The 26,343-nt window shown below is 39.2% G+C and overlaps 1 protein-coding gene and 1 pseudogene across 4 annotated transcripts in view; both read left to right on the top strand.

Annotated features, from left to right (window-relative positions):
* Positions 1-26,343, top strand: part of Fhit (fragile histidine triad diadenosine triphosphatase) — a 1,532,796-nt gene that overhangs the window by 724,666 nt on the left and 781,787 nt on the right. The gene's annotated exons all lie outside the window — the stretch shown is intronic.
* The window catches only part of LOC110325666, a 12,655-nt pseudogene continuing 3,875 nt past the window's right edge, over positions 17,564-26,343 (top strand).

Raw genomic sequence — 26,343 nt, 5'->3', positions numbered from 1 at the left:
CCAAGTTACTTAACTCTGTTGGAGTACCTATACTCTTCAGGCTGCTCAATCCTTCTCCCAACTCCAAAATAAGAATCCCCAACCTCCATCTAATATTTGGATGTGAGTCTCTACATCTCTTTCCGTTGGCTGCTGTCTGGACCCTCTCAGAGGACGGTTATGCCAGGTCCCTGCCTGTAAGAAAAGCAGAGTATCATTAATAGTGTCAGGGAGTTCTTGCCCATGGTATGGGGCAGTCACTGGTTAGCCTTTCCCTCAGTCCCTGCTCTATCTTTGTTCCTGCACATCCTGTAGGTAGGACACATTTTGGGTCAAAGGTTTTTCTGAGTGGGTGTTGTCCGTATCCCTTTACTGAGAGTCCTGCCTGGCTATAGGAAATTGCCACTTTGGGGTTCATATCCCCTACTGCTAGGAGTCTCAACTAGAGTTGCCCCTATATATCCTCTGGGGCCTCTCCCCATCCCAGGGCTTTGGCACATCCTAGAAATTGCACAGCCACCACCACTGATTTTCCTTCTCTCTCCCTACATATGATCTTCCTCCAACCTCTGCTCCTCACTCCCCTTCTCTTCCCCTCTTCCACCCAGTTCCCTCCTTCCATCAAACTCCAATATCTATTTTGTTTCTTCTTCTGAGAAAGACTAACCATCCTCCCTAGAGTCCTCCTTGTTATTTGGTTTCTTTGGGTCTGTTGATTATAACATATTTAAAATACATAAACCTATATTTTATGGCTAAAGTCCACTTATAAGTGAGTACATACTATGTATGTCCCTTTGAGTCTGAGTTACCTCACTCAGGTTGATATTTTCTAGTTTTACCCATTTACCTGCAAAATTCATGATGTCTTTGTTTTTAATGGCTGAGTAGTAGTCTATTGTGTAAATAAACCACAATTTCTTTATCAGTTCTTCAGTTGAGGGACATCTAGGTTGTTCCTAGTTTCTGACTATTATGAATAAAGCTGCTGTGAACATAGTTGAGCAAGTGTCCTTGTGGGATGATGGAACATCTTTTGGATATATGCCCAGGAGCAGTAGAGTTGGGTCTTGAGGTAGAAATTCCCAATCTTTGAGGAACTGCCAAATTGGTTGCCAGAGTGGTTGTAAAACTTTGCATGCCTGCCAGCAGTTAGGGAATGTTTCCCTTGTTCCACAGCCTCACCAGCATATGCTGTCCTTTGAGTTTTTGATCTTAGTCATTCTGTTGGGTGTAAGGTGGAATCTCAGGGTCATTCTGATTTGCATTTCACTAATTACTAAGAATGTTGAACAGTTTCTTTAGGTACTTATTGGCCGTTCCAGTTTCCTCTGTTGAGAATTCTCTGTTAATGTCTGTACCCCATTTTTACATTGGGTTATTTAGGTTGCTGGTTCTTTATATATTTTGGTTATTTCCCTCTTTAGATGTAGGGTTAGTGAAGCTCTTTTCCCAATCTGTAGGCTGTCATTTCCTCAAAATAACAGTGTTCTTGGACTTATAGAAGTTTTTCAGTTTTGAGGTTTCATTTATTAATTCTTGACATTAGTGCCTGAGCCATTGGTGTTCTGTTCAGGAATTTGTCTCCTGTACTGACTAGTTCAAGGCTATTTCCCACTTTCTGTTCTATTATATTTGGTGTATCTGGTTTTACATTGAGGTCTTTGATCCATTTGGACTTGAGTTTTGTGCAGGGAGATATATATGGATCTATGTGCATTTTTCTGCATGTAGACATTCAGAGAACATGCCAATTCTTGGTATCTATACTTGATACACAGGGGTTCCCACATTCTTTATATATATGTATATATATATATATATATATATATATATATATATATATATATATATATATATATATATATATTTTTTTTTTTTTAAAGATATAATCTCACTATGTTGCCTGGCCTGGCCTTGAACTCATGCTCTAGCTCAGTCAGGCCTTAGATTTGTGGTCAATTTGCCTCAATTTCCCAAGAAGCTGGAATAGCAGACCTGTGTTACTAGTACATGTGTGCACACACACACGTGGGGCACCCACATTCTTAAAAGAAGCATGACTACTGCTTAAATCATATATTGACTCCTGAGCACTGAGTGGGAAAGCTCAATACCTCACTTTTGCTAAAGAACGTGTAGGTAATTGATCATCAAGACAAAAACTAAACAGAGATGCTGCAGCTGACATTATAAACCATTAATTAAAGGCGCCCCTCTCTTACATTGTATGGTTTTAGCTTTTTGTCAAAAATCAAGTGTCCATAGATGTGTGGGTTTATTTCTGGGTCTTCAATTCAATTCCGTTGATCCATCTGTTTGTTTCTATATCATTACCATGCGGTTTTTAATACTATTGCTCAGAAGTACAGCTTGAACTCAGGCATGATACTTCCAGAGGTTTTTATTGTTCAGGATCATTTTGGTTATTCTGGGTTTTTGTTTTTCCATATGAAGTTGAGAATTGTTCTATCAAGATCTGTGAAGAATTGTGTTGCAATTTTTTCACTGAACTTGTAGATTGCTTTTAGTAAGATGGCAATTTTACTATGTTAATCCTACCAATCTTTCCATCTTCTCATATCTTCCTCAGTTTCTTTCTTCAAAGACTTGAAGTTCTTGTCCTACAGGTCTTTTATTTGCTTGGTTAGAGTTACACCAAGGTACTTTGTATTATTTCTGGCTATTACAGAGGGTACTGTCTCCCTAATTTCTTTCTCAGCCTGTTTATTGCTTGTGTAGAGGAAGGCTACTGATTGATTTGAGTTAAATTTATATCCAGTCACTTGGCTGAGGATATTTATCAGCTGTAGGAATTCTCTGGTAGGATTTTTTTGGTCACTTATGTACACTATGTCATCTACAAATAGCAGTTCTTCGACTTCCTCCTTTCCAATTTGTGTCCCCTTGATCATTAATTGTCTTCTTGCTCTAGTGAGAACTTTAAGTATATTGATGGTGGGGTGGTAGTATAGTGGACAACCTTGTGTTGTCCCTGATTTTAGTGGAAATGCTTTAAATTTCTCTCCATTTGATTTGATGCTGGTTATTGGCCTACTGTATGTTGCCTTTATCGTGTTTAATTATGCGCCTTCTATCCCTGCTCTTGCCAAGACTTTCTTTAGGAAAGTGTGTTGGATTATGTTAAATGTTTTTTCAGCATCTAGTGAGATGATCATGTGGTTTTTATCTTTCAGTTTGTTTATATGGTAGATTACATTGATGGATTTTCATATATTGAACCACCCCTGTATCCCTGGAATGAAACCTAATTGATCATTTTGGATGATGTCTTTGAGGTGTTCTTGAATTCAGTTTGCAAGTATTTTATTGACTGTTTTTGCTCAATCTTCATAAGGGAAATTGGTCTGAAATTATCTTTCTTTGTTTAGTCCTTGTGTGGTTTAGGTATCAGGGTGACTGTGACCTCATAAAATGAGTTTGGCAATATTCCCTCTATTTCTACTTTATGGAATAGTTGGAGGAGTATTCGCATTAGCTCTTTTTTTGAATGTATGAGTGAAATGCATCTGGCAGAGGACTTTTTTGTTTTCGTTTTTGTTTGTTTTGAAACTTTTAGTGACTGCCTCTATTTCCTTAATTGGTTACAGGACAATTCACATAGTTGACCTGATCTTGATTTCGCTTTGGTATGTGCTATCTGTATAGAAAGTCATCCATTTCATTTAGATTTTCCTATTTCGTGGAGTACAGGCTTTTGAAGTGGGACCTGATTATTCTTTGAATTTCCTCTGTGTCTGTTGTTGTGTGTCCCTCTTCATTTTTGATTTTGTTAATTTGGGTACTGTCTCTAACTTTTAGTTAGTTTATTTAAGGGTTTGACTATCTTGTTGACTTTCTCCAAGAACCAGTTCTTGGTTTCACTGATTCTTTGTATAATTCTCTTTGTTTCATATTGGTTGATTTGAGACCTGAGTTTGATTACTTCCTGCCATCTACTCCTGGGTTTGGTTGCTTCTATTTTTCCTAAAGCCTTCAGATGTGCTTTTAATTCTTTAGTATGAGGACTTTCTAATTGCTTTATGAGCAAAATTAGTGCTATAAATTTTCCTCACAGCACACCTTCCAATGTGTCTCATAAGTTTGAGTATGTAGTGCTCTCATTTTCATTGAATTCTCAACAGTATTTTATTTCTCTCCTTACTTCAGCTCTGACCTGGTGATCATTGAGTAGAAAGTTCAGTTTCCATGAATAAGTAGGCTTTCTGTTGTTTCTATTGTTATTGAAGTCCAGCTTTAATCCGTGGTGGTCTGATAAGATGCATGGGGCTATTTCAATCTTCATCTATCTGTTGAGGCTTGCTTGTGACTGATTATATGGTCAGTTTTGGAGAAGGTTCTATCAGGTGCTGAGAAGAAAGAATATTCTTTTGTGTTTGGATGAAATATTCCACACATATCTGTTAGGTCCATTTGAATCAGTACCTGTGTTAGTTTTATTATTTCTCTGTTTAGTTTCTAACTTGAAGACCTGTCCATTGGTGAGAAATGGGTGTTGAAGTCTTTCACTATTAATGTGTAAGGTTCAGTGTGTGATTTAAGCTTTAGTAATATTTCTTTTACGAATGTGGATGCCCTTGCATTTGGGGCATAGATGTTCAGAATTAAGATGTTTTCCTGGTGGATGGATATTTCCTTTGATGAGTATGAAGTATTTTTCCTTGTGTGTTTTGATAGTTTTCAGTTGAAAGTCTATTCTATTAAGTATTAAGCTGGAATTGCCATTCCAGCTTGTTTCTTGGGTCTATTTGCATGGAAAATCTTTTTCCAGCCCTTTATACTGAGATAATTAATACCTTTGTTTCTAAGATGTGTTTCTTGTACAGCAGAACGGTGGATTATGTCTACACATCTCTTCTGTTAGTCTGTATCTCTGTGCCATTTTACTGGAGAACTGAGTCCACTGACGTTCAGAGATATTAATGACCAATGATTCTTATTTACTTTTATTTTGATGATGATGGTGAGTGAGTAAGTGTGTGTGTATGTGTGTGTTTGGTCATTGGTTTTAATATTGTGAATGTATTTATTTCTTGTGAACGTATTTTTTGTGTTAAAATTTTCTTAAATTTTTTAAAAAAAATTTTTATTAGATATTTTCTTTATTTACATTTCAAATGTTATCTCTTTTCCTAGCTTCTCCTCTGAAAATCCCCTATCCCTTCCCTTCCTCCCCCTGCTCCCAACCCACCTGCTCCTGCTTCCTGGCCCTGGCATTCACCTGGCATAGAACCTTGACAGGACTAATGGCCGTTCTTCCCATTGATGACCAACTAGACCATCCTCTACGTGTATACAGCTAGAGCCACAAGTCCCACCATGTGTTTTTGTTGATTTTGGTTTAGTCTCAGGGAGTTCTGGAGGTACTGGTTAGTTCATATTGTTGTTCCTCCTAGGGAGCTGCAAACCCCTGCAGCTCCTTGGGTCCTTTCTCTAGCTCCTTCATTGGGGACCCTGTGCTCCATCCAATGGATGGCAGTGAGCATCCACTTCTATATTAGTCAGACACTGGCAGGGCTTCTCAGGGGACAGCTTTATCAGGCTTCTGTCAGCAAAATCTTGTTGGCATCTGCAATCGTGTCTGGGTTTGGTGGTTGTTTAAGGGATGGATCCCCAGGTGGGGCAGTCTCTGGATGGTCATTCCTTCAGTCTCTGCTCCACGCTTTGTCTCTGTAACTCCTTCCAGGGGTATCTTGTTCCACTTTCTAAGAAGGATCAAAGTATCCAACTTTGTTCTTCCTTCTTCATGAGTTTCATGTGTTTTGTAAATTGTATCTTGGGTATTCTGATATTCTGGGCTAATATCCACTTATCAGTGAGTACATATCATGTGTGTTCTTTTGTGATTGGGTTACCTCACTTAGGATGATATCCTCCAGATCCATCAATTTGTCTAAGAATTTCATAAATTCATTGATTTTAATAGCTGTATATTACTCCATTTTGTAAATGTACCACATGTACCACATTTTCTGTATCCATTCCTCTGTTGACGGACATCTTCTTGCAATTATAAATAAGGCTGCTATGAACTTTGTGGAGCATGTATCCTTATTACCAGTTGGAACATCTTCTGGGTATATGGCCAGGAGTGATATTGCTGGATTTTCCGGTAGTACTATGTCCTATTTATTGAGCACCTGCCAAACTGATTTCCAGAGTGGTTATACCAGCTTTTAATCCCATCAACAACAGAGGAGTGTTCCTCTTTCTCCACATCCTCACCAGCATCTACTGTCTTCTGACTTTTTGATCTTACCCATTCTGACTGATGTCAGGTGAAATCTCAGGGTTGTTTTGATTTGCATTTCCCCGATGACAGAGAATGTTGAACATTTTTTTAGGTGCTTCTCAGCCATTTGGTATTCCTCAGTTGAGAATTCTTTGTTTAGCTCTGTACCCCATTTTTCAATAGGGTTATTTGGTTTTCTAGATTCTAACTTCTTGAGTTCTTTGTATATATTGGATATTAGCCCTCTTTCAGATTTAGGATTGGTAAAGATCTATTCCCAGTTGGTTGGGCGCCGTCTTGGCTTATTGACAGTGTCTTTTGCCTCACAGGAGTTTTGCAGTTTTATGAGGTCCCATTTGTCAATTCTCGATCTTGTGGCACAAGCCATTGCTGGTCAGTTCAGGAATTTTACCCCTGTGCCCATATCTTCTAGACTTTTCCGCACTTTCTCCTCTATTAGTTTCAGTCTATCTGGTTTTATGTGGAGGTCCTTGATCCACTTATATTTGAGCTTTGTACAAGAAGATAAGAATAGATCAATCTGCATTCTACTGCATCCAAGTTGACCGATCACAATTTGTTGAAAATGTTGTCTTCTTTCCACTGGATGGATTTAGCTTCTTTGTCAAAGATCAAGTGACCATAGGTGTGTGGGTTCATTTCTGGGTCTTCAATTCTATTCCATTGAACTACTTGTCTGTCGCTGTACCAGTACCATGCAGTTTTTATCACAATTGCTCTGTAGTACAGCTTAAGGTCAGAGATGGTGATTCCACCAGAGGTTCTTCTATTGTTGAGAATAGTTTTTGCTATCCTAGGTTTTTTATTNTTCCAGATGAATTTGCAAATTGCCCTTTCTAAGTTGGTGAAGAATTGAGTTGGAATTTTGATGGAGATTGCATTGAAGCTATAGATTGCGTTTTGGTAAGATAGTCAGTTTTACTGTGTTAATTCTGCCAATCCATGAGCATAGGAGATCTTTCCATCTTCTGAGATCTTCTTGAATTTCTTTCTTCAGAGATTTGAAGTTATTATCATACAGATCTTCCACTTACTGAGTTAGAGTCACACCAAAGTATTTTATATTATTTGTGACTATTGTGAAGGATGTTGTTTCCCTAATTTCTTTCTTATTCTGTTTATCCTTTGTGTAGAGAAAGGCAGCTGATTTATTTTAGTTAATATCATATCCAGCTCATTCACTGAGGTTGTTTATCAGGTTTAGGAGTTCTCTGCTGGGATTTTTTGGGTCACTTATGTATCCTATCATATCATCTGCAAATAGTGATATTTTGATGTCTTCCTTTCCAATTTTTATCCTTTTGATCTCCTTTTGTTGTCTAATTGCTCTGGCTAGGACTTCAAGTACTATATTGAATAGGTAGAGAGAGAGTGAGAAGCTTTGCCTAGTCCCTGATTTTAGTGGGATTGCTTCAAGTTTCTCTCCATTTAGTTTGTTGTTGATTACTGCATGGTTGTATATTGCTTTTATTATGTTTAGGTATGAGCCTTGAATTCTTGATCTTTCCAAGATTTTTATCATGAGTGGGTGTTGGATTTTGTCAAATGCTTTGTCAGCATCGAATAAGGTGATCATGGTTTGTTTTTTTTTTTCCCTTGAGTTTGTTTATATAGTGGATTATGTTGATGGATTTCCATATGTTGAATTATCCTTACATCCCTGGAATGAAGCCTACTTGATCAGGATGGATGATTGTTTTGATGTGTTCTTGGATTTGCTTTGCAGGAATTTTTTGAGTATTTTTGCATCGATATTCATAAGGGAAATTGGTCTGAATTTCTCTTTCNTTGTTGGGTCTTTGTGTGGTTTATGTATCAGAGTAATTGTGACTGCACAGAAGGAATTGGGTAAAGTACCTTTTCTTTCTATTTTGTGGAATAGTTTGAGGAGTATTGGAATTAGGTCCTCTTTGAAGGTCTGATAGAACTCTGCATTAAACCCATCTGGTCCTGGGCTTTTTTTGGTTGGGAGACTATAAATGACTGTTTCTATATCTTTAGGGGATATAGGACTGTGTAGATTGTTAATCAGAACCTGATTTAACTTTGATACCTGGTATCTGTCTAGAAAATTGTCCATTTTATCCAGGTTTTCCAGTTTTGTTGAATATAGGATCTGATGGTTTTTTTGGATTTCTTCAGATTCTGTTGTTATGTCTCTTTTTTCATTTCTGATTTTGTTAATTAGAATACTGTCCCTGTTCCCTCTAGTTAGTCTGGGTAAGGTTTATCTATCTTGTTGATTTTCTCAAAGAACCAGCTCCTGGCTTGGTCAATTCTTTGTGTAGTTCTTTTTGTTTCCACTTGATTGATTTCAACCCTGAGTTTGATTATTTCCTGCCGTCTATTCTTTTTAGGTGAATTTTCTTCCTTTTAGGTGTGCTGTCAAGCTGGTAGTGTATTCTTTCTCCAGTTTCGTTTTGCTGGCACTCAGAGCTATGAGTTTTCCTCTTAGGACTGCTTTCATTGTGTCGAATATGTTTGGGTATGCTGTGGCTTCATTTTCATTAAACTCTAAAAAGTCTTTAATTTCTTTATTTTTTCTTTGACCAAGTTATCATTGAGTAGAGTGTTGTTCAGCTTCCATGTGTATGTGGGCTTTCTATTGTTCGTGTTGTTATTGAAGATCAGGCTTAGTCCAGGTGATCTGATTGGATGCATGGTATTATTTCAATATTTTTGTATCTGTTCAGGCCTTTTTTTGTGACCGATTATATGGTCAATTTTGGAGAAGGTACCATGAGGTGCTAAGAAGAAGGTGTATCCTTTTGTTTTAGGATAAAATGCTATATAGATATCTGTTAAATCTATTTGTTTTATCACTTCTGTTAGTTTCACTGTGTCTCTGTTTAGTTTCTTTTTCCAGGATCTGTCCATTGATGAGAGTGGGGTGTTGAAGTCTTCCATTATTATTGTGTGAGATGCAGTGTGTGCAATGTGCTTTACTAAAGTTTCTTTAATGAATTTGGATGCCCTTGCATTTGGAGCATTGATGTTAAGAATTGAGAGTTAATCTTAGTAGAATTTATCTACCTTTGATGTTTTGATAACTTTAGGTTGAAAATCGATTTTATTTGTTATTAGAATGGCTACTCTAGGTTGTTTCTTNGGACCATTTGCTTGGAAAATTGTTTTCCAGACTTATTCTGAGGTAGTGTCTGTCTTTGTCCCTGAGGTGGGTTTCCTTTATGCAGCAAAATGTTGGGTTCTGTTTATGTAGCCAGTCTGTTANNCTATGTCTTTTTATTGGGGAATTGAATCCATTGATATTAAGAGATATTAAGGAAAAGTAATTGTTGCTTCCTGTTGTTTTTGTTGTTAGAGTTGGGATTCTGTTCATGTGGCTATCTTCTTTTAGGTTTGTTGAAATATTACTTTTTGCTTTTTCTAGAACGTAATTTCCCTCCTTGAGTTGGAGTTTTCTCTTTATTTTTCTTTGAAGGGCTGGATCCATGGAAAGATATTATATAAGTTTTGTTTTTGTCATGGAATACTTTTGTTTCTCCATCTATGATAATTGAGAGTTTTGCTGGGTATAGTAGCTTGGGCTGGCATTTGTGTTCTCTTAGGGTCTGTTTGACATCTGTCCAGGATCTTCTGGCTTTCATAGTCTCTGGTGAGATATCTGGTGTAATTCTAATAGGTTTGCCTTTATATGTTACTTGACCTTTTTCCCTTACTGCTTTTAATATTATTTTTTTGTGTAGTGCATTTGGTGTTTTGATTATATGTCAGGAGGGATTTCTTTTCTGGTCCAGTCTATTTGGAGTTCTGTAGGCTTCTTGTATATTCATGGGCATCTCTTTCTTTAGGTTAGAGAAGTTTTCTTCTATAATTTTGTTGAAGATATTTACTGGCTCTTAAGTTGAAAATCTTCACTCTCTTCTATACCTATCATCCTTAGATTTGGTCCTCTCATTTTGTCCTGAATTTCCTGGATGTTTTGAGCTAGAATCTTTTTGCAATTTGAATTTTCTTTGATTGTTGTGTCCATAGTTTCTATGGAATCTTCTGCACCTGAGATTCTCTCTTCCATCCCTTGTATTCTGTTGGTGATGCTGGCATATATGGCTCCTAATTATTTTTTTCCTAGGATTTCTATTTGCAGAGTTGTTTCCCCTTGTGATTTCTTTATTTTTTCTCCTTCCATTTTTAGATCCTGGATGGTTTTGTTCAATTCTCTCACCTGTTTGGCTGTGTTTTCCTGTAATTCTTTAAGGGATTTTTGTGTTTCTTCTTTAAGGGTTTCTCCCTGCGTACCTGTGTTGTCTTGTAATTCCTTAAGGGATTTTTGTATCTCCTCTTTAAGGCCTTCTATCTGTTTAGTTGTGTTCTCCTGCATTTCTTTAAGGGAGTTATTAATGTCCTTCTTGAAATCCTCTACCAGCATCATGAGATATGATTTTAAGTCCGAATCTTGCTTTTCTAGTGTGTTGGGGTATCCAGGACTCAATGTGGTGGGAGTACTGAGTTCTGATGATGCCAAGTAGTCTTGGTTTCTTTTGGTAAGATTCTTGAGTTTGCCTTTTGCCATCTGGTAATCTCTAGTATTAGATGTTCTTGCTGTCTGTCTGGAGCTTGTTCCTCCTGTAGGTCTGTAAGCCTGTGTCAACACTCCTGGGAGCCCAGCTCTCTCCTGGCAAGTCCAGTGCACAGAGTGCTACAGAACAGCCCCACCTTCTTGGTAGGCTCGTAGGACCCTGTCCACGAAGCTCTGCTGCTTCTGCAGCCCGTGCTCTCCTGAGTGGACTGGCCTTAGAGAGACACTGGAGAGAAAATGGTGATCTCCCCTGTGTCCTGGTGTCAGTGCACTCTGGCGACAAGCTCTCCTCTGGCAGGGAAGGCGCACAGAGGACTGGGGATCAGCTTCACCTTCTGGTTGCAGATGTAGCCCTGTAGGATCCTGTCCCAGAAGTTCTGCTGCTTCTGTGGCCTTTGCTCTCCTGAGTATGAACGTATTTCTTGAGTTTAGTTAGCCTCATTGTTTGGTATTTTCCTTCTAGTATCATCTGTAGGGCTGAGTTCGTGGAAAGGTTTCATCATGGAATGTATTGGTTTTTCCATCTACAGTGATTGATAGTTTTATAGGGTATAGTAATCTGGCTGACATCTGTGGTTTCTTAGGGTTTGTAAGACCTCTGCCAGGCCCTTCTAGCTTTTTAGATGAAAAATCAAGTATAATTTTGATAGGTCTACCTTTATGTTTGACTTGGCTTTTTTCCCTTGCAGCTTAGATTTAAGGTCCTCTTGTGCTTCAGTTTCATTAGGATATCTAGGGTTTGTTGTAGCAGGATAGCTGTACTCTGGTGATACCATAATGCTCTAGGTCTTGTTGATTGTGATCTTATGCTGTCCTTTAGGCATTGGTGTTGGCTAGATGATTCAGATGGCAACAAGACTACTTGGGAAGGTGGGGGGGATCTGTGGACTAGACAACAGAGCTCAGGGTACCCAACTCTTCTGGCTGTGCCTCAGGCAGACCCACTTGCAAGGTACTGGGGATGCATGATTCTAAGATAGTAGTTCTTGGGGTCTCTGCAGGCTTCTACAGTGTAGTAGGAGGCTCTTGGAAGGATTCTCAGGAACAAAAATTCAGCGCAGAGGTAGATAGTAGAACTTAGGGGACAGCACATAACTTAACTTTGCAAGCTGTGTCCCAAGCAGACCGACTAGGATGGCAGACAGATCCAACTGGGTCATAATGACTTTTTAAATAATTGTACTGTTGATTTTCAATAACCTGATTCTCATGTTTGGTCCAATAATTCATTATGCTTCTAGGTAAAAATCTAATAAATACTCTTAGTACATTAAAAAAATTCTGTTACTCTAAATAGTTAGAATTTTAGAATCAGTTAATATCTCTATCCTCAATATTATCTCAAATATTCTACTCTGTATTCAATATTGTTCTAAATATTGAATTAAGTGTTCAATATATATGAGGTGTCAAAAGTATAGGTATTTTTCTTTATGCCCATATTTTCAAATGTCATTTTGGTAATGGCAATAAAATAGAGCATTAAACTGAAATTAATGTGATGATGTTGAAGGTGTGACCTAATTAAAATGCAAATGCAAGTGTAAGTACAGTCCTTTAAAATTGACACTGCAGCTCAGATACTCAACAGCAGGACCATTGCTTGTTGATAATTTGATTTGACAAGTTCCCTTCACAAGTTCATTGCTTTAACCCCACAGCATAAGCATATATTGGCTCACTCAGTAAGATGAGAACTGTCAAATAGATTCAGGAAGTTTAAGATGAAATTTAATGAGTTAATATCTAGCTGCATTTGTACATATCGTACTTATTAGAGAAATTTAGGAAATACTGGTAATAGTTTACATACACACACACATATACACACACACAAATATATACACACACACACGCACATGCACACACACTGTATATCTGTATGTATGCATGTGTGTGTGCATATGTGTGTGTGTTTGTGTGTATGTGTGTTTGTACAGCTGACTATATTTTAAGGCCAAATACAAATATTTCTATTTTAAATACAAAACATGTTGTGGACACTTTTGTCTATGTTTATGATCCTTAAATAATTGCATGTTGTTTTCTCTACCCTCCATGGCTGGCTTCTTCCAGTCCTCTGTTAATATGCTCAAGCTTATTCCATGAAGGTGCCTCTTGTCACCAAGTCTACAAGAAACAACTTCTTTCTCTAAATTCTTGCTCAGTGTTTCTCCACAGCACATATCTTCAAGCTCTGTTTTACAGTGGTTTTATTCATGTGTGTAGATAATGATAGCTCAGGAATAGAATATATTTCTCTAGAGCAAACTTAGATTAAAGGAAGTATATTTGTATCTCTACAAGAAATGGAAGGATTGGGAAATTAATTGAACACAAATTACCATTTCGATACATTAAATTCCTGTGCACGGGGCTTGTCAGACTTTTCACCTTGTGTAATGCTTTAGACAAACTGAAATTGCCTTCACTCTTTAGTGACTGCCATAGCAATGGAATGTTCCCTAAAAGCCCATGTGTTTACTTGACATTGCTGGGCAATGGTAGAACTTCGAGAGTTCCCCTGCTCACCAGGGATACAGCCCTAAGGGGTATCTTAGTTTGAGTTTTATTGCTGTGATGAGACACCATGATTATGGTAACTCTTATGAAGGAAGCTATTTCATTGGGGCTGGCTTACAGTTTAGAGGCATAGTCAGTTATCAATATAGTGGGAAGCATTTCAATATGCAGGTAGACATGGGCGTAGTTGAGTGTTCTCCATCTGGATTGGGAGGCAGCAGGAAGAGTGAACCACTAGACCTGCCTTGACCTTCTGAAACTTAAAGCACACCCACAGTGACACACTTTCCCCAACAAGGCTATACCCACTCCAACAAGACCACATCTCCTAATATTACCACCCTCTATGAGCTTATGAGAACCATTTTCATTTAACCCTCATCAAGGGGATAGATATTGGGATTCCAGTCCCATCTTCTTCCCTTTCAATTTTCGGTCAAGAGGTTATAAGAGGTTTCCTGCTCCCACTCCCCGCTTGCCAGGATCAAGGCTCACTCAAAGCCCACAATAACAAGTCTAAGATCAAAAGCCTTTGAAAACATTATCCAAAATAGACCTTTGCCCTTCAAAAAAGGCCTTTTCTCTAGTCTTTACTTTAATGATGGAAAACTAACACAATTGTTACTACTTTACACTTACCAGCCTATCTAGTCAGGGCTTACACCTGAGGACATACTTCCAATATGGATTACACTACATTTTCCAGATATCCACATTTTGTGATGACTCCTCATAATCAGTTTAACTTGTGTACCAACCTTCCTGTGCTCAAGTGTGAGAAGCACTTAGTTATTTGTCCTTGAAAGTCATTAATATTGCACATGCTTTGTGTCTTTATTGCAGTCAAAGCAGTGTGGTTTTCAACTTTCTTAAGTATTGTTGTCTCCCCCACATTTGCATCATGTGTTAAAATTTAATTTTAGGAAAGAATCTAGTGGATCCATAGAGCTGAGCATAAGACTGTCTTTGTTTTTTTTTTTTTTTTTTTTTTAAGCAATATGTCAACTAGTCAATGGAAATAAGTAAGATACTTGAGGGAATATGGCACGTTAATTCCAGGAATATGTATGTCTACCATGTCAACATTCCAGCAGGATACTTTTTGGAGTGTAATAGTTTAGAGTAAAATTGTTTCATATAAACAAGGAAGGCTAGAATGTCTTTTGTTAGCAAGGGACTAGAAAAAGATTTTAAACTAACTGAACATGCAATGTAACTTTTAGCAACCCTTTTTGCTTCCTAGTATAGACATTAAAGCAAATATGATTAGAATGGAACATTTGGTCCTATTTCTATTGTAATAAATTCTAAGAAAATCAATAATAGCATTAGGACAAAATTGGTAACTTACCCAAAAAATATTTCAGCACTTATGTTAAAGCTTTCTTATCTCAAATAGCTGATGGTTATAAAACGAAACATGTTTAAATCCATGCCTAAAGATGATTAAAATATCATACAGAACCAAAGTACTCCAGCTGTAGCTGTTCATTAAATTGACCATTAATAACTTGCGATAAAAAGAATATTACTGCATTCATAAATTTTGTATGCAGATTTTATTAAGCTGGCATGTTATATGAATTGATTGTCTGACATCTTCTGGCTATGGCGGAAGATAATAGCATTTCATGTGCATTGTCTATAATCCAAGAATTCTGAGAGACTGTTTCTAGCTAGTTATTATGTTTTTGTTCTGTTCGGCTTTTCTTTCATCTAGTGAACAATTAGAAAAAAGAATTGCAGTTTTTCATATGAAGCACCATTAGACTGGTTGTGTCAGCATTTCCATTAGAGCTCTTCTTTCTGTGAAGCTCTGGAATGGAGGAAGATTTGGTGGTAGTGTGGCTGGAACATGAAAGATTTCTACTTCCATTTCTTAAAAATGTAAACAGACTCTGCTTTACTGTCTAGTCTTAGTCAGGATATATATGGTTAATTTCCAAGTCTGATTTTGTCAATGAGTCTCTTAACCTGTTACATTGTCTGGTGAATTCTGCACAAACACAACTGGTAGCCTCAACTTCTGAACTAATACTTCAGCCAATGGGCAGTGCTGTGTCCATAGTACATTGTTATCCAGCTCTCAGCAGATCTCGTGACTCTCCTAAACCCTGTCTAAACAAACAAGGACATCTTTTGACTTAATCGACTTACACTGTTCAACCCTGGATTGCCTTCTATACTGCAAGCAACAGGCTTGGGTTTTGACTATTTTAAAAGTTACATGTAGAGCTCTAAACAAAATAAGCACTCAATAAATGATAGCTGTTCCTAATGCCTGAATTACTAGATGTGCTTTTAAAACATTTTCTGAATTAGTATGAAGAGTAAGAGGCTTTCTAGTGACATTCATATGTATCCCTGTCCCTTATTGTCTTTTATTCTCCCTCACTATACACTCTTCCATCCTTCCCTTCTCTCTGGTCCCCTGTTCTTCCCCCAGTAATTCTTTTTCTTTTTTCCTGTTGTAGAAATTACCAGCTTTTGAGGCCACTGATGATGGCCCCCTCCCTCATAGTCAGCTTTGGATCACACCACCTTTGGATCACAGACTAGGAAAGAAAGCTTTGGCTTTACCCTTCCTTAGGATTTGAAATACCATGGGAAATGGTGGAAATGCCAGGGCTTTGCTGAGTCCCATTAAGAGAAAGCTGCTCACCACAGCAGTGTAGATTGTGATCAACCTCTAGAACTTGACTGGAGACATAGCTCCTCTTTAAAGAGTTAATCCAGACTGGGCTGCCAATTATCTGACCAGGAGCTAACTTCCCCTTCCCCCATCTGACTCCCCTGAAGGCATGCAAAGAAAAAGTTTTTGTACACCATGTAACACTGAACTTAAGCTTCTTAGAAGCCCCTCCCATGGGGCGAATGCCCACCTGGCTTTTTCCTTAAAGGACTTCCACTGCCACCCACTGTTCTGAGTTCAAAAAAGTGTAATTTTTTCTTCTCTTTCTTTCTTCCTTCCGATACTGGTCAAAAGCCTGAGTTTGCTTTCCTGAGAGCTGGGTTTCCCTACCCTCTCTCTGAAGCTTCCTTGCCTAAATTCCTCCATGCGGCTGTCTAGTCCTCCAGTACTGAACACCCTGCCTTCTGAGGCTATAACTCAACAAGCACAGCTTTCTGCCTGCCTCCTCTCCCTCTCTCTCTCCTCCCAGCAGCAGTGCAGATTCACAGCTTGCCTACCCTGCTGTTCTTTCAAACTAATAAAATTGTCCTGGTGTGGCCTTTTGAGCCCATTTTCATTTTTTTTTTTTTTTATTAGTGAGACTAAGAACCCAAAAGGGAGCCACAGTTTCTGCAGTAATAATGTCACATGAGAGAAAATGAGACTTCAAACTTAGATCTCATATTTTTCTTGATACTGAAAGAAACATTAGATATGAGTCTTTCCTATCAAATCTTATATAACTTGTGTTTATGACAAGGCACTAAAATCTTTTATCCCCCTACCTTGGAAGAGTTTTATGCAAATTTTGAATCCCTCTACCCTGTGGAACCTATGTTTATCCTAAGCCCCCCCTACTATATTCTCAAGTTAAAGTAGCTGACCTTTTCCTCCATTATTTTCTTCTTTTAAAAATTAACCAGTCAGGAAAGACTGTGGGTCAAGCCCAGCCAAAGGAGAAAAAACCCTGTCACTAAGAGTCAAGTTTTGCCTTTCAGAGACACTTTAATTTCAGTGGTGATCTCTTTCCTTGCAAACCTGAACTCATTTCTAACAGTCCTAATTGACACTTGGTAGGGAATAAAGTTGCTGCCTGGACATTTGCGGCTGTCCATGAAAATAGTTTGTTCATGTAAGACCCGCTATGCTCAGTAAGGACCCCCCCCCCCCCACACACACACACACTGAGAAGCAGTAAAAGGTTTGATAGATACCTGTTCTGGAGTATCTACAGTTTTGACTTTGGGAAAGTAAATTTGAAGTCTTAAATGTTTTAATACAGGGACAATTATGTCCAAAATCATTAAGGAGTTCAGAATAAATGTTAACTATAAAAATAATAAAATCTAATTTCTGGCAGACCGTGTTGGTATGGTAGTTAGTAGGTTTTATTTTCTGCCAGTTCTATTCTGTTACTTGCCAAAATGGGGTGTCTGTGAAATATTAACCGAACACCTAGATTTGTCTTTGTAAATATACACAAGTAAGACTCTCTAGAGCCAGGTCTGTGGCTGAAGAGTGCCATGAGGAAGGCTCCGCAGTGGTGTGCCTCCCTGGAGTCTGTGGCTGAANTGCCATGAGGAAGGCTCCGCAGTGGTGTGCCTCCCTGGAGTCTGTGGCTGAAGAGTGCCATGAGGAAGGCTCCATAGTGGTGTGCCTCCCTAGAGTATGATGGAGCTTTTCTTGGTGTGATTAACTGAGTGCAGGAGGAGTTGGGGTCGCAGAAATGTGATGGCTATCAATGCCAACTTCAGGGTTTTCTGATTTCCTTATCTCAGGCCAAAACAAGAAAAGAAACTCACTGGAAAGGAGAGCAAGATTTGTTAAGGAAGTGAGAAGGAAGTCGGCCCCGTGGGAGGTCCTGCTGAATCAGAGGAGCTCCACTCTGCTTCCCTGACTGCTGTCTTTGTTTTTCTCTTGGATGGAGACTGCAGTAGTCACTATTGGGATTCTTCATCACTGAGTATATTGTAGTCTAAGATGGTAAGGAGTTCATGAACCCTATATGAACACTCAGCCCAAAGAGAGTTCTTCACTCACTCACTCACTCACTCATTCAATCAGTCAGTCATTCTCATGAGCTCTCTGTGACTAACTCATGATCCACAGCAGGCCCTATCCTTAATGCCCAGGTAAACAAGTTCTTGTCTCACCAGGTGCTGTTACCTAAGTCTTGGTAGAATATTGCTTTTTCCTGATGATTTGATTTAGTGTTTTAGAGTTTGCAGTTATTACACATTTTGGTTAAAGGTGACAGTGTTAGAGGATCTTCTTGAAGGGTTAATTCCTACCTTTGTTGAATGTGTGAGGGACACTGAGTTCCAGCTAGTGTATTGCTCAGAGTAATGGAAACCCCCAGCAGATAACTTGGTGTAGAGTCTCCTGTTTCCTACCTGGGAAACTTGAAATGCAAGGTATTCCTTATGATCTCAAGCCATCTGTGCCTATAGCCATCCTTCTGGCTATGAAAATAGGTTCAGGCCTTCATGCCAACACTGGGGAAAGAAATTAGGGTATGCCTAATGAAAATTAGGCATAGAGCCTCAGAAATTAGCATACTGAATATTTCTTTTGCAATAATAGTTTAAAAGTCTGTTATGCTAATTTAGATCTGTGCAGCATCTTTATCTAGAGCAGGCAGATGTTCTAGTGAGTGTCTTAGTGAGCAGCTGTATGGAAAAGCAGGTGTGGGTGATTAGTGGATTGGGTGCAGGTTATTCTAGTTAATGTATGTGGGGTCAGTGCTATACACAGTACCAGCCAAGGGGATGTAGCCTAGACTTTTGAAAACTCCAGTTTGATCTTAGTCTGATTAAATGTGTTCTTCAAACTAAAGACAGTGGTAAAAGGATTTAGCATAACCTCCAAGAAACTGGATGGTATTAGAAGCCAGGGTTTTTGTTTGCTTGGTTTGGGGTTTGTTTGTTTGTTTGTTTTGTTTGTCAATTTTCAAATGAGCTGTGTGAGTTTCTGCATTTTTGAATGGAATTTCCTGTCTATCTTGGTGAGCTTTGAGTTGAGCTTTGTTTTTCTAGGCAGTTCTGATGAGGTCAAGTGAGGTCAAGTGTATATGTCCTTTTAAGCTAGATCACTGCCCTTGGTTTTGGAAGGGGTAAAAATTAATAGTATTTGCTTAAAGTTAAAGTATTATTTCTGTACCATTTATTATTTATTATAAACTGTCAGGAAACATTTCTCTAATTCCCTCCCTACTGCTCATGCTCACTCTTATAAATTCCATCCTAGTAGATGCTTGGCCCAGCATGTAAATCCTCTCTCAGTGGAACATAAAAACTGGAGGAAATGCATCAAAACTGAAGTAGACCAGCAAAGGTGGAGCGAAGTTTTAGTGCAGTCATTCAGATTATCTCAGCCACATATCTACAGGTCCATGTTCTGGATAAAAACTTGGGACTTTTTTTTTTTTTAAATCTTGATTTTTCCTTCTGAAAGAGTTAAGTATTATTTAGCCTTAACAGTCAACATAATAATGATCATATATACAGTTGCAGTGTTTCTAGAGTTAGGGGCAGAGCTTCTACCTTTTGCTGCCCTAACAAGCCATTCTTTGTTAGTTGTCCTAAGTTAGCCAATTAAGGAGTAAAATTCATAGAGGAAAGCAGAAAGCCAAAATTTCTTTTCCAATGTGGCCACAGAGTGGAAAAGCACCAAGATCTAGTTATTCCCCAGTTCTGTCAATGTGGGCTCTAACTATTCTCTAATCCTCTTCTAGAGAATAGGATTTAAAATGAACAAGCTGCCCTGCTGGGTTATGGGAACCCACTCACCAGTATCTCTACTCTCCACTGCGGGCTCATCTGACTAGTTGTAAATCTTTCCCTAGAGATGAAAACAGGAGATAAAGCATGTTGTAGATATATGGGAGTAAGGGTCTCGATTTCTATGCTTGAAGAGAAGCCGCTATGTTTTTGGTGGTGTCTGGACCAATGCCACAAGTGTCGAGGGGTTGGGTACTCTACTTTCGGCTATAACTTTATTTACAACAGTTAATTTTTCCTTTTTGAGATGGGTCTCTCTGGGTAGCCCTGACTGTCCTGGAACTTGCTCTGTAGACCAGGACAGCCTTGACCTTGGAGAAAGCTGCTTACCTCTGTCGTCAGAGTGCTGAGATTAAAGGTGTGCACCCCACATTTCAACTCATCTGACTCATTTGCTGTCTTAATTTTAATTTCCTCTTATATACTCGGTTCTGAGTACATACTCTGATGTACTCAGATGGTTCTGCTGCTGTCTCACTCTCTCTGTCTGGGTCTTCTGGATTGCCTGTCCAAGGGGTGAGATTCAATGATGGTGGAGAAATTAAACCATTTTATACCTCCTTTCCACTCTACCTACTAAATGAGTTTACAGCCTTACTTCTGGGGGAAAGTACCATAGACATTAACAGACTTAAAAGTCGTTGATGACTAACTTGACTGTGAACTGCCCTTCATGGTCAGTCTTGGCCCTGACTCATAGTCCCCTCATAACAGTAGAAAGGTGAGCAGCATATTTAATTCTCCTTTGACTTCAATATACATACAGAAAAAGGAAGATGCCAGGGTTTGCTCTGCTGCATTAAGAGACAACGACTTCCTCCTGATTAAAAGATGAAACCTTACTTTTAACCTATGGCCCTGGGTGGAAAGGTACCATTTCTTTCTGCTTCAAAGGGACATGTTATTGTTACCTCCCTTAAAAGTTAGTCCAGCTAGGTCTGTCAGTCACCTGTCCAGGAGACATCATTCCCCTCCTCCCAATCTAAGTCACTTGAAAATGGAAGGAATAATTATCCCTTTAATGAGAAAATGTATTTACCTTTTCTAGAAACCTCGGACTGCCCCACCTGGGGATCCAGCCCATAAACAGCCACCAAACCCAGATGCTATTGCATATGCCAACAATATTTTGCTGACAGGATCCTGATATAGCTGTCTCCTGGGAGGCTATGCCAGTGCCTGACAAATACAGAAGTGGATGCTCACAGTCATCTATTGGATGGAGCCCAGGGTCCTCAATGAAGGAGCTAGAGAAACTACCCTAGGACCTGAAGGGGTCTGCAACCCTATAGGTGGAACAACAATATGAACTAACCAGCACCCCCAGAGCTCGTGTCTCTAGCTGCATATGTAGCAGAAGATGGCCTAGTCGGCCATCAAGGGGGAAGAGAAGCCCCTTGGTCTTGCAAACTTTATATGCCCCAGTACAGGGGAACACCAGGACCAAGAAGTGGGAGTGGGTGGGTTGGGGAGCACGGGGAGCAGGGAGGGTATAAGGGATTTTCAGAGAGAAAACTAGGAAAGGGGATAGCATTTGATATGTAAATGAAGAAAATAACTAAGAAAAAAAGAAAAAGAATAAAGGAAGGAACCTCTGCTGCACTTCTGCAGTCCTGCTTTCTGAGCCTCTCCCATGTACCATGCAGAACTGCAGCCTCAGCCTCACCCCCTTCTCTGAGTTAGAACCTTTCTTTTTATCTTACATTTTTCTTTCTTACCTTTGCTTCCGTCTTTCTTTTTTTCCTCTCTCTTTCTTCCTTTTTTTGGGGGGTGGGGGGAGATACTGGCTCAGAACCTAAGCATTCTTTCCCTGAAATTCTACCCCAACCCTTTCTTCTATAGCTGCCTATAGACCTCCATGCAAAACATGCCTGTTTTCTTGGACCCTAGATCTAAAAGGCAAGGTGTTTGTCTTCCTCTGATCCCCCTTTCTCCTCCCCACAGCTACATTAAAGCTTGCCTACCCTATTGTTTTTCTGGAAAATGCTAATAGAATTGCCCTGAAGCATCTGCCTCAGTCCGCTTTGAAGTTCTTTCATTAAATAGACTAAGAACCCAGAAAATGAGCTTTGAATCATCTTGTTACCTGCCCCTTCACCTTTCCTGTATTCCAAAGAAATGAATTTTAAAAAATTAGAATGTAAAGTCAATTAAGGCCACTACTATTTAGATTCTGCCACCCATTTACCAAACTCCCCCACCCCCAACATGCTATGCTGTGGTTGTTTTATGCTATATAAAAAACTGCTCCACAAACCTAAATCTAGCTATAAAAAATTATATTCCTTTTCCGGAGAAGGAAATTTCCAGGTCTGGCAGGGTTCTTGACCCTAGGTGAATTCACCTAGGTTAGATGTGAGAAAGGACTGATTTGTATTATCTTTTCTTTGGAGTTCAGCTTTAAATTCCTGCATGCCTGTAAAATCCTAGTTTTTGCAAGTAGGAGGCAAACAAACACAGGTAGCTGAAGAATGAGATACTATGTCTGTCTGCAGAATTAAAATGTCCCGTGATGCCATCCAGGACTTTCAGTGTGAGAACCTTCCTCGGTACACCTCTCTAACCTGACTATCTTTATTCTGACTGCTTCTAGAGGACTACCAGGGCTGGCAATGCAGCTCAGTTGGTTAAGATGCTTGCTGCTATGTCTAATGACCCAAGTTTAGTCAACTTGCTTGGTATAAGTAGAAAACCATGTCTAGCATATTATGCACTGACTTTAACACACAAACTGTGGCCTGTGTACCAATCAGTCAACTGATCAATCAATTAATTAGTCAATCAATGATTAAGTATAACTTTTGAAATGGTTTAAGTAGTTTTGGCCCCTATAGATTCTTGTATTTCAATGCTTGGCCCACAAAGAGTAACACTATTAGGTGGGGTTTCCTTGTTGGAGGAAGTGTGTCACTGTGGGGGTGGACTTTGAGGTCTATGCTAAGGTTTCACCCAGAGTAGAAGAGAGACACTCTTCCTTGCTCCCTTCAGATCAAGATGTAGAAGTCTCAACTCTTTCTCTAGTGAAGGACCCTAAAGGCCTTTGCCAGTCTTACACTCCTTTACAGCTTCCCCCTCCCACCTGGAGTCAAGGTTAGGACAAGTTCCAGTCTCCACCCACAGGAACATTCTTGAGTAAACCATTCTCCGAAAAAATGGAGAATGTACTGACTGATAGTCACCTGACCCTGGAAAATTCCACTTAGAGTTCAAATGTGTGTCGTGATCTGCCCTTGCTTGCTAGCCAATAGATTTAAAGGTCAATATGCTTAGCCAAGAAGTTTGAACTGTAACCTTGCTGATGTAACCTGTGCCCCTAAAAAGTATAAAAACTACTTATGATAGCCATTCAGGGTTGCCTTCTAGTCACTCATCTTGAGGGACTAATTGAAGGTCAACCCCCACATCCTGGAAAAATAAACCTCTTGCTTTTGCATGGATCTGCACCTTGGTGTCTCACTAGGAGGGCGGGGGGGAGGCATCTCAATGTAAGTACCACTGACCTATGGCCGGGGTCTTACACTAGCACCATGTCTGATAGTCTCATGCTTCCTGCGATGATGATAATAGAATGAACTTCTGAAACTGTAAGCCTTCCCCAATTAAATGGTTTCCTTTGTAAATATCTCCTTGGCCATGGTATCTCTTCACAGCAATGGAAAGATAACTTTTTACAAGGTTAAAACAAGTTCAACAAACATAAGCCAGGCATATAGCAGTGCTGCAATATCTGGATCCTTATAGTAAATACATGGGATGGACCATGCATCGTAAACACATCTCAGTGTCACCACAGGAATTCTGCAGTTGTTCAACTACTCTAGTTGTCTGATCACCTTAGAAAGGTTCATATGTCAGGCAAAGAAACCTTCTGCTTATGTAACTAGGCTGCCTGGCAGGGAGGAAGACATGATCCTGAGCTTCTTGTCCACTGCCACCTCCCACGCCCAGAACAGTGAGCCCCAAGAAATTAGAACTTTCCCAGGAATCTCTTGCTGGCAGAAGGCAAGGCTGAGACTCTGGGGCAGCCTGTAGAGGAGCTTGTCTCCTGAAGAATGCCTTAGAGCTTGTTAGGTGACCCTCCTAGTAAGTCTGACATTGCAGAAAGACTAGAGTGGGAATTGTGGTGACTGCAGGCCATACCTTGACCTGCCTGCTTAGTTACACTTAGTTATACCTTACTTGCATGCTAGGACACAAATGATGAACTTTTCTACTTTTCACTATTCATTTGAGTCTTTTAATTGTCTTATTACTGGTAGCTGATGTTGGCTTGTTATAGTTACCAGAGCATAGGTCTGAACACAACTGGGGTAGCACTCAACTTTATCATTCAAGTGTCTCAGCTCGTCTGGGCAAGCTTACTGTTCTAGCTTCATCATCATTAGAATATTTTGCACAAGATTCACAGAATGTTGGCTTCTCAGACAGTCTTGCAAACACTTGAAAAAAAGGATCCTTTAATACTTGGCATTTTAAAACTGGTATTTAGGATGTTCATCCAAAATCTATTTGCTTTGGCTGGCAAAGTGGATTTTCTGGATAATGAACTTGAACTTTGTTACCTGCTTATGTCTTTGAGATAGCAGAAAATGAAGAGGCTGAATTAGGAGCAAAGACTGCTGTGCAAGCAGCTTGGCATTAAAGACTTCATCATCTTTGAGTTGTGAGCGATTTGGCCTCCAGCACTTACTGATTTGTACTGTAAAATGTGATGATGAAGTGTTCAGAGTCAAAGATAGGCTCCTTCCTCTGTGTTGGCAAGCCTTAGATTGCCAAGCACCACAGGAAGCCACGAGCATTGGGTAATTGAGAGGGAAGCTCAAGATAGATTACTTTCAGCCTGTGGAAGTACTCATAACTCTATCTATTAATTGCTACAAATAAGATCTGTGTTTTCTTCAGCGGATCTTAAGAGTAGGTGACATCAGCAGTGAGCCAGCCAGGTGCTTTCAAGTGGAACCTAACATCGCATTCTTTCAAGTGTTGCTTTTATTAGTGGATCCGCTACATAGAAAAATATTTTCCCAGTTAGTATTTCTGACTCTCAGCAATAATTAAACATAAAAATGAGGAATGGTAGAATTGCAGGAACCATCCAGAGCCAATTGCTGGATCTCCCTTAAGTGGCTCCTGGAGCTCTGATCTCCCTGCTTGTGCCTCCCCTGTGAGCAGGGCAGCCTCAAACTTGTATTCTCACATGCTAGGGCAGGCTGGGACGGGAGCATGGATCACTGGTTTTGCCAGCCTGGCTAGTCTCCGTGCCCCCCCCCCCCCGTCTCTGTCTCTCTCTCATATTAGCTGGGTGACTCTGGTTAAGTCAAAAAACCTTTCTAGGCCTTGTTAGGAAGGCTTAATAAGATGAAGCCAAAAACTCTCAACTGAGGATTTGGCATGGGCATTCTTTAGCAGGTATCATCTTGTATTTATTCTACACATCAAGGATGTGGCTTCATAGGGGAGCCAGCTGGCTTGTGATTGGGTTATCTTTGGAAATCATGTGACTTTGTATAAATCAGTAACTGAAAAATTTTACAATATTTGAAAATCTGTGTTTGTACTTTATTCTATTGGAGAGAGCAAAGGGGCAGTGGTTTAAATTAAAACACATTTGTATGAATTTGTATAGAGACATTTCTTTTTAATTAAATGAATGCAGGCAGGGACTAGGAGTGTAACTCTGTTGGTTGAGTAGCTACATAGTATTTAAGAAGCCCTGGTTTGATTCCCAGCACTGTATGAACTAATGTCTTTATACTGGTTTGGAGTCTCAACACTGGGATGTAGTGTCAAGAGGATCAGAAGGCCAAGGTTGTAAATTTGTGGACATCTTGTTGAGAGACCTTGTCTCGAAAACAAAACAAGACAAGAAGAACAAAATTATTAGAAATTCAGTTTAAACTTACAATTCAAGTAGAAGTTTTTATACTTCTAGTTAATATTATTGATTTTTATCATTGCTAATTTTTACTTTTTAAAGGGTGTTTTGTAGTGTCATATTGTTAATTTACCTTTTTTAGGTTTTTCTAGAGGTTTAACTTTAAGTCTTTTCTTGGGAGAGAGACAGAACAGAAAAATTTAAGATGAAATTATGCAATGTCTACAAGCTTATCCCAAATACTCTACACTGAAGAGAAGGTAAGAATAGCTAAAGCGAGGCTGACTGTGAATTACACAACTGGTTAGTTTTGCAGAGTAATGGGCACATAAAGATTCATTTTATTTATCTGTTTCTGTATGTGCTCGAAATTCTCTACAATACAGTTTAAAAACACACAAACTCAGCAAGAGAGTTTCAAAGTTCAGTCCTCATTGCTAACTATAGACAATCTTTCCAGTGAACTTCGTATCAGCTATGACTAGTTAGCCATGACTGATTGCACTGGTAAATTCACCGACGGCAAAGAGTAGAGTGTATGCTCTATATGAGATGAGATTCCCATCTGTAAGTTATCTCAAAATATGTTTGCATCCAAATCCATTGGTGGGAGGCTGATCCCTTGAAAGCTAAAAAAAAAAAAAAAAAAAAAAAAAAAAAACATAATGCACACTATTTCTATTGAGATACGGGAAGCATTTT

Source organism: Mus pahari, chromosome 8, assembly GCF_900095145.1.
Source record: "Mus pahari chromosome 8, PAHARI_EIJ_v1.1, whole genome shotgun sequence".
Classification (NCBI taxonomy): Eukaryota; Metazoa; Chordata; class Mammalia; order Rodentia; family Muridae; genus Mus; species Mus pahari.
This window is presented reverse-complemented; position numbering and strand designations above follow the sequence as displayed.